This window comes from Monodon monoceros, unplaced genomic scaffold (assembly GCF_005190385.1).
Source record: "Monodon monoceros isolate NGI ecotype Baffin Bay Population unplaced genomic scaffold, NGI_Narwhal_1 Super_Scaffold_19, whole genome shotgun sequence".
Lineage (NCBI taxonomy): Eukaryota > Metazoa > Chordata > Mammalia > Artiodactyla > Monodontidae > Monodon > Monodon monoceros.
In genome coordinates this window covers 74682076-74699615 of record NW_021703775.1, presented here as the reverse complement: position 1 = coordinate 74699615, position 17540 = coordinate 74682076, and positions in this window count along the sequence as shown.

Sequence of the window (17540 nt, the reverse complement as noted above, 5' to 3'; positions counted from 1 at the left end):
TGGCTGTACACTTTCTGGTACTGCCAAAATGAATGGCAAACTCATTTGTGGACCTGAGCATTTATTATTGTTTATCCTGACAGATTTTGGAGAACTTTCTGAAAATCTGGAGACTTTTTAACAGCTGAGATCTTGTTCTAGACACAGAGTTTAGACTTGAGTTTAGCTTTAGTGTTTGGTGTTTCTTTCACAATGGGAAGGCCATTTCCATTTATTAAGTCAAAGCACTTAATGTGGCTAAACATAGTGTGGCAGAATGATACTTGCACTGTTTTTCCTGGTGCTTGCCCCATCTTTAAACGTTCTTAAACACAATCTGTCCCTCTTGTATACACACAGAGAAGAATATGTAAAATCCAGTCCCTGACTCTGGGGACTGGATTTATAACGTCCAGTAATGTTCTTCACTTATGGTTCTGATTTTAGGTAAGAGACATGTGTCATGCCAGCCTGATTTTGTCAAACCATCATGGACTGAGACAGATTTCTGGCCTCTCTTCATGGGAGTTGACGACTTAGTTTGAATATCAGAAGTTTTTGACAGCTTTAATCAGAGTTCTCCAAAGGATCTTCTAGATAGTTAAATACATATGCTCCAGGTTAGACTGCTTGGGTTTGAATCCTTCACCCACCCCCCATGTCTCACTGTGATCCCAAACAAGTTGTTTAATTGTCCTAAATCTCAATTTCCTCATTTAGAAAATGGAAATAACGATGGTATCAACATCAGATGGTAGTTGTGATGGTTGAAATAAAAGTATTTAAGACAGTGATTGGCATTCACAAGTGATTAACAAATATTAGTTATTACTTTTACTGATAATTTTGCTATACTACAAAGTTAAAATTGAAAAAAAATCTTTAACTGATTTAATCTACACTGCAATCTAGTTGTAGGAACAGAAGTTTAGAAATATTTCTTATTCATGTCCATGTATAACCAATCAAATGTCAGTGTGGTGATTCTTCCCATTTCCTAAACTCTGTAGTCTTAGTGGCACAGACAGAACAGGGAGGGCAGGCTGAGAAGGGGCAGGCATTAGAATAGCAGTTAGGAACAAAAGCTGTGAGTCTCAGCTTGTGTTCTGCCAAACACAGGAGGAGGATTTTGCAGAGAGGAGGGACTGGAAAAGTCTCTGGTTTTTGACCAGTCCTCTAGCCTATACCTAAGATCTGCTTTTGCTTCTGCTCCCTTCCATGTCTCTTCTATGTAACTCTGCGTCCATATATTCAATAAGTTCCTTGATTATTGTTCTTTTCCCATAGCATACCACCCAGAATAGAATATGAGCATAATAAGTGTTTCAAATTCTTTTATGTATCAATATGTAAATATATTGTTTTGTTCTGAGCGCTAAGGGTGATAAAAACATTGTTTTTCTTTCAGATTTTCTAATTTGTTTTCCTTTATTATATTCTGATTCTTAGCTCTGTTACTGAGCATGGAAAACTACACATATATGTAGGCAGCTGTATTAGTCAGCATGCTCCAGAGAAATAGAACCAATAGGATATATATATAGATATATACGAGGAGATTTATTATGGGAACTGGCTTATGTGATCGTGGAGGCTGAGAAGTCCCACAGTATACTGTCTGCAAGCTGGAGAACCAGGAAAGCCAATGGTGTAGTTTACTCTGAGTCTGAAGGCCTGAAAACTAGGGGAGCTGGTGGTATAACTCCCAGTCCACTTGGTTTGAGTAATCATAAATTTAATGACTGCAAAATGTTCTAGAGTGTGCACACTACAATTTGTGTGTTTCCCTACTATTGAATGCTTGGGGGATCTCCACGTTTTTGCTGTTGTAAATAATATTTTCTCGAGTATCTCCTTTCGTTAGCTAAAGTACAAGTTCCTTAGTACAAAATTTTTCTGTCCATAATGATTAGTACATTAAAAAATATAGTTGGGTGATCAGTAGCATCTCCAAATTGGCATATCCAAATCAGAACTCTTGATTTCAATCCTAAAACCTGCTTTCTGCTCAGTGTTTGTCGCCTCAATAAATGATACCTCATTCACTTAAATTCTACCTCTGCTAATCAATGTATTTGGACCACTTACTCCATTCAAATTTCAGTTTTGTTGCCCTCAAAATTGGAATAGTAACATCTACCTGTCAGGAAGGATGTAAGGATTATAGGTAGTATAATAACATGCATAGCAATAATAGATATGTTCATTATCATTTTGTCTTAGTGAATTATGAACAAAGAATTTTGCAAAAAGCATTGCTTTGATGTTATCATCGATGCCTTACCAAGTAGACATGCGATTATGGCATAACTAGACTGTCAGCTTGAAAATGAGAATATGTGGTCTAATGATATTTCCAATCAAGACTATTTTGGAAAATTTAATACAGCTAGCAATGGACACCGTCCATGTCATAGAATGGATAGTTTGGGGCATGTTGGGCCTAATATTAGTCAACACAGCTTCACCTTTCCTGAGACAACAGAATGGGTTGTGGAAAAGGAGAAAGAGTCAGGATTTCCTTTTGTCCCCATCTGTCACTTGAATTGGCTTGCTGTGTTCGTTTTCTACCTCTTTGTAACAGGTCACCATTCATTTAGCAGTTTAAAACAAGTGTATTTATTATACCATAGTTCCTCAGGCTAGAAGTCTAGGTGGGCTTAACTGAGTTCTCTGCTCAGGATCTCCTAAGGCTGAAACCAAGGTGTAAATCAGGATGGGCTCTTACTTGGAAGCTCTGGGGAGGAATCTGCTTCCAAGTCCATTCGTGCTCTTGGCACAATCCGGTTTCTTGTGACTATAGGACTGAGGTCCAACCTCCTGGATGTTGGCCAAGGTTTACTCTCAGCTCCTAGAGGCCATTCTCAGATTCTTGCCCCAGGACCTCCCTCTCATTAATGGAGAACCTCCCTTGTGTTGAATTCCTCTCCTGCTTTGAATCTCTGCCTTTCTCTTTTGTTACAGACAGAGGCAATGCTTTGTTCTGGAAGAAACCACATGATTAGGTTATGTCCACCTGGAAAAATCTCCTTTTGAATTAACCTGGAGCCAGCTGATGAGTAAGCTAAATTATAGCTGCAGAATCCCTTTTGCCATGTACAAAACCTACTAATGGGGGTGGTGTCCCACAATATTCACAAGGGAGGGAATCATTTAAGGGTAAGAGTCTTTGGTGGGGACATGATCTTAGAATTTTGCCTACCACACTCATTTAACTGACTTTACCTTAGTGAGCTTTCAAAACACAGAGCTAAGTGAGTAAAACCCAGGCTTGGAAATGATTGACCACCACCATCTACCTCAAGGAATACAGGCTAACTGGGGTTTCTTTGGGCACTTGATTTAAATACATTTCCTATTTTTTGAGAGTATTGGCTGGGAAAGTTAATAGATGGAGAGGTGTCTGAGCTTATTCTTAAGTCTCTTAGATTCATGTGTTTGGATATTTTTGGAGGAGTGGTGAACATATGCCTGTAGCCCTCTGAGAGTCTGTGACTGTTGAGGCAGGTGTGGAACAGACCTGGGAGCACCTTGACCCCTGCATAGAGTGTTTATGTACTCACAGTGTTTCTTTTGGAATAGTACTGAAAATAAATGTGGGGATAAAGTGATTTATCCTTCTTAGCTCCTTTCTGTAGAAATGGCATCTCTCATGATTGGCCTTCAAAATATATCAGGTATCAGTGTTGGCTTTTGAGTCAAATAAACCTGCATTTAAAAGCCAGCCCTGCTACTAACACGTAGTTAATCTTGGTAAGTCCCTTAACATCTCTGCACCTTGTTTTTCATCTCTATAAGGCGGGTGTTATGATACCTAGTTTGAGTCTTTTAGGGAGGAATATATATGTAATGCTTGTAATGTGCTTGGCCCAGAATTCCTGGTTCTGTGGCTGACGGGGTCATACACAGTATTTTGCAGCCACTCTCATAAGGAAGTAGAAATTTCCTACCCCTTGAATCCAGGCCTGCCTGTGACTTGCTTTATTTAATGTGGTGCTGGGAAGTAACATTGTGTGAGTTCTAGAGCCTAGGCCCTCAAAGTCTTGCAGTGACTGCTTTTTCCCTTTTGAAATGCATAGGGATGGTTTGAAATCTTTATGAATGAAAAAGTATGGGCCATGAGAGCTCATGCTTTTAATCATAGGACACTTTTCATATTTCAGACTATTTACTACTTTTTAACTGCCAAACTGAGTGAGGCAACTTGTCCAAAGTCACAAAATTGGCAGTTGGTAGAATCAAGTTTCTAACTCAGTCCTACCTGCCTCTAAAGCTTACAACGATTGTTTGTTTGTTTAATCACACTTCCTCTTCAGGGAGCTTCTCCAGTGGCCCATTCTTCTATCCCCAGCTTAACAGTATGTCAGTCTGAAACCCTATGCAGTTAATTGAATAGTCTAAGTAATTAGATCAGACAGGTCTTCATAGTTTCTAAATATGAGCCCTATCCAACAAGACTGTGTCTCTATAAGTCTCAGAGCCCGATTAAGGAGTAGCTTCTCATATCAATCCTGTTTATGGTGTGTATGCACAGTTCTCTTGCCAAAAGCTGGTAAGTGGAAATTCCTTGTCCAAAATATTGACTGGAGGCCAATGTGCATATACCAGGCCCTGCCCAGATGGCAGTTATGTCAGTGTTCTGCTTACATAGGTCGAGGCTGCAAAGTACCAGTTCTGGGAAGGTTTTCCAGAGAGGAGAGTATGCCATTCAGAATTCACCAATGAAGAATAAGTTGTTTTTGAAGTTCACGTTTCTCGAGTCTGTCCATCTTGATTATCCACAGGACTCAGGAGATACCAGGGATTAGGGAGCCAGAGAACTCTGTCTGTGGTACAATGTGATGGGATGCGATTGATGGATTGGGAAAGAGTAAAAAAATGTAAAACACTTGTACTTTAGAAAATATTTTTAAACAGTTATCCTGAGGGGAGTCGTAAAGTTAAAGATGCTCTTTAAACTATAAGTCCTTCAAAACTAAAAGTGTTACTTAATTGCTGTGTAGGTCAGCGTTCTAAGCTTCAATCTTCTCATCTGTAAAATAGGAATTAAATGTTTATATACGTCTCACAATTTTGTTGTAAAACTTGAATGAAATCATGCAAGTAAAAGCACGTAGCACAGTTCACAGTAAGTTCTTAATAACACATACCTCCAAGACAACTTCCGTTTAAAAAAAAGTCTGCATGTTTGAACAGGGAGAAAAGGTCAATTGGAAGATCGCCAAAGGGCTTCAAAATCAGGCAGGCCAAGTAGAAATTGGTGACCACTTTCTCATAAAGGCAAGGGAACTTGGTGCCAGTGTGAAATCGGAATCTTGATCTTTTTAAGAAAATCGTGAGGAGTTTTTTCCACTTCTCATTTGGCTTAGCCAAAATGGTCCATGTTCAGCTTTTTTTCTCCATCCTACCTTCAACACTTACTTTTGTAAGTAAAGTTAACAAATGATCCCATTTCTCCCATTAGTAACAGCCATTAGCAGGAATGTTCGACACTCACCAGCATTAACCAAACCCTAATTAGCCAAACACGGCCTGCCACCCCTTACAATGCACACCTTTCTTTCCCCACGCCTGCTATGGCTCACCTAAAAGAAACATTTGTAGAACTCCCCTCCTTAGCCCACTCTCCCTCACATCATTAATCAGCTTGCTATGCCTCATCCAGAGAAAAAGAAATTGTTCAGTTTCCTGTTGCAGGCCGGCCAGATGAGCAAGTGCTAAGTAGGAGTTCAGTATGTACCCTCATGTTCATGGCATATAAGCGGCTGCACCTGGAGCTACGGTGTGTTAAGGAGAACATGTCCTGGACTTCACAGAGGCTGCCTTTAAGCTGTCTAGTTCTGTATGATGCTGTGATGCTTCCGCTTTCCAGAGCCAAGCCTGAATAGAACAAAGCAGGGAAATTACCTCCTAGCCTGGGACCTGGTGGCAGTTATCAGCTTGCTCGGAGGACCCAGGATCTGAGAGGGGCTGTGAGGACTCGGGGGCTTTCTCTATTAGGTTGTTTTAAAAAAAGAAAAAAAAACAAAATACAAAAAAGAAAGAGAGGGTTGAGGCATCTACCTATATTCGTGCTCATTATGCTGCCCCTGCATTGTCACTAAGTTATTTCCTGTGTGGAGGTGGCAGTGGTAGGAGCTTCACTTCCATGCCTCAGGAGCTCTCAGGCAGCTCTCTTTGGACAGACAGTATATTGTGGAGAAAAGCAACATGGTCTGCAGGCTTGGCTTTGAGCATCAGTGCTGCCACTTCCTATGGGTCTCTGCAAGTTGCTTAACCTCACAGCCTGTTTCCTCATTTGTAAGATAGGAATGATAATACTACTGACCTCATAGAGAGAAAGGAAACAAGAAATGTGAAGGATGAAGCACAATGCCTGGCACAGAACAGGCACTCAGTAACCATCCTTATCCCAGGTCCCCTGCCTCCTGATTCACCTGCAAAAACAAATTTCAGGGACTCTGGGGAGGATTTTATCTGGACCCTGTGACCCCCTAAGGAGGGTCTTGCCCTGAACTTCAGTGCCCCATGAACAGGAGACCAGGAGTCTTTTCTCTTTGTTTTCCTTTGGCCTGTTTTTTATTTGGGGTCTGTGTGATTTCCTGGCAACAGCCCCGTTGGTGGTGAGAAAATATGTGTGTTTGCTATTTGAGGAACAAGCAGCTTGTTTCTAGAGGTTCCTCCCCCCACAATATTGTTGTAAAATGTAGTTCAGCAATGAATGTCCCTCAGTGCGGCACAGCTCAGACTCCCAAGTCTAGTCCAGCTTGGATTCTGTATTTCTGGGGATGCATATGGGCCAAATTGGCTTTCATGACATTTTTCAGTCTTTTGAAGTTTGACTTCAAGATTGATAGCCTTTTCTGGTTAGACTCCCTGGCAGCCCACTTTCTCCTCCCCAGTAAAATAACAAAGCTTGCTTCCACTCCTATGTTCCCATTTCTGTGGATGGCACTACTATCCTCCCGGTAGCTCAGGTAAAATCCTGGATTTATCCTAGACCCTGCATCTTCCTCCTTGTCACATCCTGTTACTCATTAGCATCTTTTGGCTTGACCTCCTTAGTGTCCTTCAAAACCGGCCATGTCCTCCCGTCCCATGTCCATTGTTGTACGGCGGTCCCTTCCACAGCACCCTCTGCAGCCTCTACGCTAAGCACTAAGCACACTGAGTTACACTTTCTTGTTCTCGTATTTTTCCTTTCCATTAGTCTGTGGAAACCTTGGGGGACAGGGCCTATGAAGTAATCATCTCTGCATCTCCAGTGCCTCATACAGTAGTTGAAATAAATGTTTCCTGGATTAATTAAAAAAGGATATAAGACATTGTGTCCCCAGTTGGAAAGACTTTCTATATCAGAGGATAGACTAACGTTTGAAGAGGTGATTTCTGTGACCTGAAAATGACTCCCAATCCTATCTCCATTAATCCTGGGCTTGAATGAGATTGTACCCATTTGCGTTTTTCCAACTTTCAGCCAAAATGTTCTCAGTAATTAATTAGTCTCCTCAATATCTCAACAGAGACTATTCTAAGAAAACATAGGTATCGGTGCTGCCTGATGACCCACAGACATCTAAAACTTGACATGTCCAAAATTGGACTTATCCACTCCTTCCAAAATCTTTTCCCTGTCCTATGTTTCTTACTCCTGTGAGCCTTGTTACCTAAGCAGGAACACGAGAGTTATGCAAAACCTCTCCTAGCTCTGCCATCCTGCCATTCATTTGGGCACTGAGTTCTTCAGCATCAACATCATAACATCTCTTGAATCTGTACTATCCTCACCATCATTGTCTAGTTCCCACCCTCATCATTTCTGATAGGAACCTTCTGAACTAGGGGTTAATGGAGTGGATGATATTTCAGATACCATCAAGAAAAATGGACTCATTTTCCAGATGAGGAAACCAAGGTCTAGAAAGAAGAAAGGACTTAACCTAAGATCATAAAGCCAGTTGATGATGCAACCAAGAATAGAAACCAGGTCTTTGCAGGCTGTCTCTTCTTACCATATCTAGCTGCTTTATTTTATTTTATTTTCTCTTAGTCTATCTTTCTCATTTGCTTCAGTTCAACAACAAAACACTTATTGAGAATCAGCTTTGTAACAAGCATTATACCAGGCATTGGAGGTCCAAAGGCAGGAGAACAGAATCTGGGGTCAGTAAAACTCTTGTCTCTTTCTCTCTCTCTGTCTCTCTGTTTTTCTCAACAATGGATGGCCTCCTCCTTGAGTGCAGACAGAGGTCAAAATGTACATGAACATGGCCCTTCGGGTTTTGTTCTCTCTTTACTGTGCATATGTTCCGAGGCTCGGTGTCACATTATGCAGTGCCCACTGATAAATAGTAGGCAGAGAATGGACGAGAATGATTTTGAAGCGGGAGAAAATGTCCAGATGTTAGTAGCTCATAATGTTTTAATTTTCCCCAACGCCATCACCAAAGGTTTGTCTTTGGTTTATTTGTGTTATCACAACAGTGATGATGGAGTTAAATTCAGCCTTTGAAAAGAGGATTTTTGCTTGTTTCATTTATATTCTACTGTTCTTTCATTAAACATTTCTAAATATCCACGGGGCCCAATTCTTACAAAAATAAATCAGATAAACCTAGGGTTCTTGCCAAGTCAAATATCTACAGTTTCTGGCAATTATGTAATTTCCAATTCTGCTGTAGTAACTATTGCTGATAAGTCAATCGTCATAAAGAGAAATGTTCCAGACCAATCTTTATTAGTGTGTCCTTCACTGATATATGCAAAGTCTTATTTTAAAAGCAGAGTTCTAACTTTTTTTTCTGTCCCTAGTGAATAGCTTCTCATCATAACAATTTATATCTGGATAATGTCATTGTAAAATATAAAAATGGTAAATTAAAACCCATGAAATTAGGTTCTGCTGTTATTAATAAAAACTGCTCTGGTTTTCACCATTTTGTTATGATGGCACTGTCTTATAATGCAAGTTTGCAGTAATGTGTTTCTGGCATTGCAAGATGATTTGGCCCAGACAAAAGCAATATTTAGAAAGTTACTCTGTGGGACTGCTCTGGGAAGAAAGAACTTGAGAATCATGTGCTAATTTAAATACCTCCTTAAAGTTGAGGTTAAACACATTATTGATTAGGAAAGCCTTTTAGAGAGAGAGAAAAACTGTGCTATTCTGTAAGTGGTCTAAAGTAAACAAACTGAAAATACCAGCATGCTATTTTTTTTTTCCAGGGTTACATATCTGTTTGGTGCAGATATACATTGTTTAAAACACATATATTGGGGCTTCCCTGGTGACGCAGTGGTTGAGAGTCCGCCTGCCGAGGCAGGGGACGCCGGTTCGCGCCCCGGTCCGGGAGGATCCTGCGTGCCGTGGAGCGGCTGGGCCCGTGAGCCATGGCCGCTGGGCCTGCGCATCCGGAGCGTGCGCTCCGCGACAGGGTGGGGGCCGCAGCAGTGAGAGGCCCGTGTACCGCAAAAACAAGCAAACAAACAAAACAACACATATATTAAAATAAAAGCATTATTTTCAAATCATGATTTCTGCCTGTGCTTTGAGAGGAATCCTCTAGAGACATTCTCCTCTGTAGCTACAACTCACATGCTATGAACTTGCTTTTGTCAGGGTCATTACAATTTGTAGAATTTTAAAAAATTTTTATTGGAGTATAGTTGATTTACCATGTTGTGTTTCAGGTGTACAACAAAGTGAATCAATTATACGTATACATATATCCACTCTTTAAAGATTCTTTTCCCATATAGACCGTTACAGAGTATTGAATAGAGTTCCCTGTGCTATATGGTAGGTCCTTATTAGTTATCTATTTTATATATAGTAGTGTGTATATGTCAATCCCAATCTTCCAATTTATCCCTCCCCCCCACTTAACCCTGGTAACCAGAAGTTTATTTTCTACATCTGTACCTCTATTTCTGTTTTGTAGGTAAGTTCATTTGTACCGTTTTTTAGATTCCACGTGTAAGCGATATCAAATGATATTTGTCTTTCTCTGTCTGTCTGACTTACTTCACTCAGTGTGACAATCTCTAGGTCCATCCGTGTTGTAGAATATTTTTGCTCAAATTATCTCATTCATTTCCTACAATAGGCCTAGGAGGCAGGGTTTCATTCCTATGTTATAGATGAGGAAGCTGGCACTGACACCAGGCCTTATGCACTGTTCCTTACAGTACTTCTAGCAAACAGAAGCCTTGGCACTCAACCAGACTTTCTGCCTCTTGACAACTCCCCATCCCAACATTGTATCAAAGTGGGGAGGTGGTCCTTTTTGATGCACAGCAATTGAGTTTTACTCTCCTGATGAAGATACCCAGGAGATAAACCCAGTTTTTATTTCTGTGAGGGGCAAGTAGCCTGACAGAGTCATCTTAGTTTAGATGCTGTCCTCTCATAAGACAGAGTGGTAGCCAAGATGAAGTAAAAATCCTTTCCCACTTCGCACTCCCATGGATTCAGCGAGGAAGGAGCACACTGTTGGATGCCCATGTCAATGGAGGGCCCAGACTTTTAGGTTCTCTAACAGCAGACTTGCTTTGCAAACAGTTATCAGAAGTATTTTGTTGATGAAGACAGTGCATTTCAATTTTTGGAATATTTTCAGATGCCTTTCATTACCAGTATCGGTTAAAAAAAAGATTGGAAAAATGGGAATAGAACTTATTCCTAATGACTAGGAGTCATTTCTTTCAGGTCTCTGCTGCTTTGTGTATACTACAGGACTGGCTGAATGGAAACTTCCAGCCACAGGACATGTGGAGACAATCAGCCTAGATAGGTAAGAAAAATTCAATTGAGAAGCTAGACTGGATGAAGAGGACTAGAAGCAGGGTTCCACAGGCTCTTAAGGCAAGTGATATATAACTAAAGTATTTAGTGTTGCAAAGAGTGGGGCTAAAAGAAAATATGCTAACCGCACACCAGGAAAGCATTGGCTTTTCAGCAAAATGCAAACAAAAAATAAATACTGGAATAGTTTTGAAAGCAAATGATATTTAAGTTGCAAAAATTAGAATACAAAAGTCATCATTTCTGTTTCTCGGTTTGTATCCAGTCAGCGTTGAGCTAATGGTATAGATTTCAAACTGTTGGACAGTGGTGCTTATCCTCACTTTCTGTGTGTAGGACCATGGCAGGTGAATGGGACAGTTGCAGGGTGAGTAAATGTATGATTGCAGGGTGATAAATGTATAATTCATCAGCTTGAGTCTTAGGGCCATTTTTGTGATTGAACAACAGGCGTTAACCCTGATGCTATCTACTTTTCACTTTCTCTACTAGGTTATAAAACCTCTTTGCTGGGATGGGTGTGTCTTGATGAATTGCAGGGGGAGGGGAGGTTATTCAGGGAGGAACCTGGACCTGCCCTTGCGAGTCCCCTTTGGCATGGTGGGTCATCTGGTTAAAAGGCCAGACAGTGAACATGTCATCTTTTGAGGACCTCTGCTGGATTCCTTCTTATTCCCACTGATCTGGTTTTCAGAGTCCGTATTGTTGCTGATCTTCCTTTTAAACAACTGCACCAAAGAGTGAGTAGGTATCTTTTGAGGCTTGAGCTCAGTACTTAATGAAGGATCCAGAGAGCCATCTGGCTACCAAAATCTTCTGAAGGATGAGGTCTCACCTAAATGTGAGCCAGGGTTGTTTTTTTTTTTTTTCAAAAATTTTATTTATTTATTTATTTTTGGCTGCGTTGGGTCTTCGTTGCCACGCGCCGGCTTTCTCTAGTTGCGGCGAGCGGGGGCTGCTCTTCGTTGTGATGCGCAGGCTTCTCATTGCGGTGGCTTCTCTTGTTGCAGAGCACGGGCTCTAGGCTCGCAGGCTTCAGTAGTTGTGGCATGCAGGCTCAGTAGTTGTGGCTCGTGGGTTCTACAGTGCAGGCTCAGTAGTTGTGACGCACGGGCTTAGCTTCTCCGCGGCATGTGGGATCCTCCCGGACCGGGCTCGAGCCCGAGTCCCCTGCATTGGCAGGCAGATTCTTAACCACTGTGCCACTAGGGAAACCCCGAACCAGGGAGTTTGAATCCTGCATCTTTTGGTCTATATCTTTATTGTTCATACAACAATGGAATAATAGCCATTGGATAATAGCCACAGGATAATAAGACACCAGTTGTCCAAGTGTCCTTCTTGTCCTTGCCCAACCTTCATCTTTCTGTGATCACAATGTGAGATAAGCATCTTCGGGATAAGAAGAAAGAAACCAGACAACTTCTTCCTTGTTTCTTCCCGTGGTAACAGGTATTCCAGTGGCGATCCCTGGCTTCCTGCTTTCGGGGCGTCAGAGAGGACCCACTGCTGGTGCAGCCCCACCGTCCCTCCCGCAGCTGTCGTGCCCTTCAGCCATGTGGCTGGGTGGCTCTGAGAGTCAGGGAAGGATTGCTGGGCTCCCACATATTTCACTTAGAATTCGTTTGGAAACGAGGGCACTTGGATTCCCTGCTGCTCTTGTTTTTTCTGGGACGGTTCAACAGGGATGGGGAGGGAGAGAGGTGTGCAAAGGCAATTATCGAGTGGCATACACAGCAAGATTCACAAGCTTGGAATCTCTTCAAGTGTCCTCCTTGGGAGTGTTTCCCTCTGAATTAGAAAGCTCTAGTTTTAGCTTGATGAATTGTTTTCCAGTTAATTCAGTTGTTTAGCCACTGCTGGAGCTAGAGTAATGAATATTCAGAGCAGAGAATGTGGCTTTCTGAAATGATATCATAAATAGGGTTGCCAGATTGAGCAAATAAAAATTCAGGGTGGCCAATTAAATTGGTATTTCAGATAAACAGTTAATGATTTCTTAGTATAAGTATGTTCCAAATATTTCATGGACCCTTTCAAATATTGCAAAGGACATACTTAGTATAAAAAAATTGTTTATCATAAATTCAAATTTGATCGAACATACGTTATTTTATCTGGCAGCCCTAGTCATGAATAATTAAGAGATGATATTGCTCTTATTCACAGAAGCTAATTTATTTGATCATGGATTAGTTTCACTAAAATCAATAGGTATATTAGATATTTGTCCCCATATTTTAGGTAAATTACAGCAACAGGATAAAATATGTATTTTCTGTTTTATATTGTGGAAATAATGGGGATATCCACACAAATAGGAATTTTCATTTGTTCCCTATATGGTAATATGCTATGCAGGTTTAAGTTTGTTTTTGTTTAACTCATGAGAAGAGTGATACCTAAATATAAAATTCTTTTTTTATGAAATTAGTATACATAGTAAATCATGGATTGGATATGCTGGGAAGATTGAAACAAATAATCTTATCCTGATTTTATTAATAATATATGCTCCTTGTAGAACATTTAGAAAATACATAATAAGAAAAAAATATACCTGTAATGTTTCTTATCTATTTTAGATTTTTGTGGAAATACTTAGAAAAAACATTTTGGGATTTTGTTGTAATAAAATTTTGCTGCCTTTTTAAAATTCCCAGTTATAACACGAATACCTTTTGATTTCATTAAAAGCATTTAGAAAACATTTAGTAGAGACATACTATTCTTTTTCCTTATTGCCTTGATTTCTTTTCCTGCTCTACTGCTAAAATGAGGATATTGATACATAACTGCTTATTTGTATCACTGAGTATTTTCTTTGGACGTATTTCTGGAAATGCCTTTACTGTATATTTAGATCAAAACATTTTAAAGACTTGAGCTATTTGTTGCCAGTGCTGTTAGATGGAAACCGTTACACTCCCTGAGCTTTATGTTTCAGTGTTCTGGCCAGAGGGACATCTCCTGGAGTTTTTTGCCCTCCTACCTCTACGTACTCCTTTCCACAGGGATAGGTATGACTTATCTAATGGGTGAGTTTCGAAGTGAGCGGTTTGGTTCAGCTTCTCCTAGATTCACTTTCTTTCAGATGTGGCTGCTGCATAGAGGGTACCTCTGGGTCTTCTCTTCACCATGAGGTCAGATTACCAGGGAACTCTGGCCAGCCGGGCATGTCTCCAGTCGTCCACTCTGCTTTTGGGTAAACTGAAGTTTGGAGGAACTATTAGAAAGTTCCCTGTGAGTTTTCATTTAATTCATATCTTCTTATGTAGTTATTTTAAGTAATACATCTGATGTTTGGTCTCTCTGATAGCCATGTCTAATTCTCAACTAGTCCCAAACTCAAACTGGGGACAAAAGTATTACTATCACAAATTAAAACTCCAAATATAAGCTCATTGGCCAGAAACAATTGAGCCATAGTTAGAGGGACTGGAATTTAGAGCTGAAAATAACACGAGGAGAATGAGGTTTTGAGTTCCACTAGCACTGGCGTAAGGCGTTACACCTTTCTTTGCATAGGCCTTGCAGTTTTGGGCCTTTAAGCTTGGCAGCTGGCATGGGACATGTTGTAGCTGTGTGGCTGGGATTATTAGTTGGTATGGGACATACAGACTCTGGTAAACATGAATTGTGTGGTCCTCAGTGTGTCACCTTGATCTGATTACAGGGACATGGTTTTGGGTGAGATGGGAATTAGGTTGCTGGGAAAAGGAACCTCTTAGTTCTGTTAAAGATGATTTTAGAATTAGTATACAGACTTTCTAACTATTTGCCAATGAAAGCCTTTTTCTCTCTCTCTACTGTGGAATTTTTTAGCATGGGTAGCAGTCCAGGACTGAATCCTTCAAAGATAGCTAAGTTTCATAAAGAGTAGACAGTAGCAGTGTGTGGCTTCTGTCAGCTCTGTCTCAGTCTTGTGGAATTCCAGAGAAAATTTCAATGTCTGAGCTGTGTGAAAGAATTTCATGTTTCAAATCTTCCACGGGGCAGCTCTAGTTTTTGGGGGAGTCTGAAGCTTAAGAGAAAAAAACACAAAAATTTTAATATAAAATTAGGTGTGAAAGTAGACATTTATTAAGAACGTGAAACAAAATCACAACAAATTACTGGTGGCTTGGAGATCCAGATGTCTTTTTTTGAAATCTCTTTGCCTATTTATCTGGAATGCTTATCTAGAAATCCTTCCTGGTTGTGGCCTTGCTTTTCCTTCCCTGCCAGAACACTGTGGCTCCCAGAACTTACAATAGCAGGCCCTGATGTGTGAGCTTTATTAAACTTCATCAGTCTGTCTCTGCCTTCTTCGGAGCTTGTGCTTCCAGGCCCCATTAGTTATCTGAGAGAACATTCACCTCTTACGAAGGGATGATTACATACTTCAGGGAGATGATTCTCCCCACTTAGAATTCTGAGATTCCTCATGAACAGAAAAATGTGGTCTAACAGGACAAAAGTGCTCATTTCACAGGGTGCTAGGTTGAATTGTGTCCTGTGCTCCATTCGTATGTTAAATTCCTAACCTCCAGTACCTCAGCATGTGAAATAGGGCCTGTATTTGGAGATAGGGCCTTTAAAGAGGTAATTAATGTAAAATGAGGTCATATTGGTGGGCCCTAACTGAGTATGACTGGTGTCCTTATAAGAAGCAGAGATTGGAACATAGACACAGAGGGAAGACGATGTGAAGACACAGGGAGAAGATGACCATCCAAAAGCCAAGGAGAGAGGCCTCAGAGGGAATCAACACTGCCAACACCTTGATCTTGGGCAATCAGCTTCCAGAACTGTGAGAAAATTAATTTCCAAAGAGGAAGTACCTAAACCATCCGGGTATCAGATGTGGGAAAGCAGTGGATTTTCAGGTATAGTAATCATAGATCTTGGGCCAGAAGCCCGGGCCTCCCCACTCCCTTTTAGAGGTGACTGCTAACACACAGGCCTAAACTGTTGATCTTAGCTCTCCCAGCAATGTTTATTTGAACAATTCAACATTTCACTGAGTAGCAGGTGATTAAGCATGAGTTTACAGAGAAGAGATCAGTAGGTGACATAGTTAGAAAACAGGCACCTCCTGTAGTCAGTGGTTACCCTTACTAGGAATGAGATCTGAAAAGGCAGCAGGAGGGATGGTTACAATGCATTTGCAACAGATTGGAATGCAAGTCAAAAAAGTGCAAGACAGAGGACAAGGAGGTGTCCCCGGGAGCTGCTCACAGGGAACCAACCCACTTCTTCAGAGAGGACTCCTCAGGACACAGCATTCTGCAGGCTCCTGACACTCAGGATAACCCATTCTTCCCTCATGCTTGTGGTCCTGACAGCTGTCCGGTGTAGCATGCCATCCAGCTGGAAAACAATGGCCCCTCCTTCTGCCTCTGTCCCACTGTATTAGTTTGCTGGGGCTGCTGTGCTTTCTCATCTCTTTACGTAGTGCAGCTGAATATGTAAATACTAAGAAAATATTCCCTGAATGCATTCAGACATTTCTGAATGAAATGTGAGGTTTCTTAGACACCGGAAGGAAGCTTAGTCTAGTGGAAAGGGCACATTGGACATACTGTAGTTGGACAGTCTTGGATTATGCTCCACCATTTATACCAGTAAATGGGAAGGGCCACTTCTTTTAAACTTTAGTTTCCTCCTTTGTTGAATGAGGTTAGTAGCAGCCTCTGGTAGAAATTACTTAATCGATCATGATGACAGAAGGATAAAGCACAAGGTTACCATGAAGTACCTTGCCAGGCTGTTCTAGACCAGTACTCTAGTCATGCATCAGATTTGTCTGAGGATGATTTACATTTAGAAGGATCCAGGCCCAGCTCCAAGATCTAACTCAGTAAGCCTAGGGTGAGCCCTGATAATCTGCATTTTTATAAATACCCCTCAGTGATGCTACTGTACAAACAAATTTGGGAGCCACTGCTCTAGACTATCCTTATTGATTTCAGAATCATTCATAAGTAGTGGGCATTACAGATCTCTGGTAGAGACTTCAAGTTTATACCCTTTTTGATTACCACAGAACTCTGTAATCACAGATTGCCTCGTGAGGTTTATGTCTTATAAACATGCTTTAGAACTGCTATATGAAATACTTCAAGTTTCAGTAAAATTATAGTTGATCCCTTTTCCACACTCAACTGTGTCAAACAAAATAAATGGGTTGATTATTAAGAAACAAAAATATAGTTATATTTTAAAAAATAGAAAAAAATCCATAAGTTTTTCACTAATTTCAACCTCAGTTGTAACAATTCTATAACCACTTACATTTCAATAATTCTTTTTGCTAAAATGTGAACCTGTTATTTACTTTTTTAGCCTGTATTTCTTGTTTTCTAGTAGATACAACTGTTTATATGACTTGCTGATTCCTTAATTTCAACAAAATTCCTTGCCTTATTTCCATCCCTCTTTTCCTGATACTTCCCTCCAAAACAAAAGGACAGTGGTCCTCTGAGGAATGACAGTTTCTTTTCTGTGGTTGCATCCCTTTTGGTGGATCTCCCCAAAACTGAAAACTGTGCTTCAGTTTGTATTGCTCCGTCATCTTCAACATCCAAGTAAGCATCAGGCCCTTGCAATTATTCCTTCATAGATTTTCCAGCCTGCATCCTTTTTCCTCTTTTTCCACTGTCACCCATTTATGCCTCTGCCATCTGCTTTACCTATTTGTTATGGATTGAACTGTGTTCCCCCAAAATTCATCTGTTGAAGCCCTAACTCCCTCCCCCATTACTGTATTTGGAGA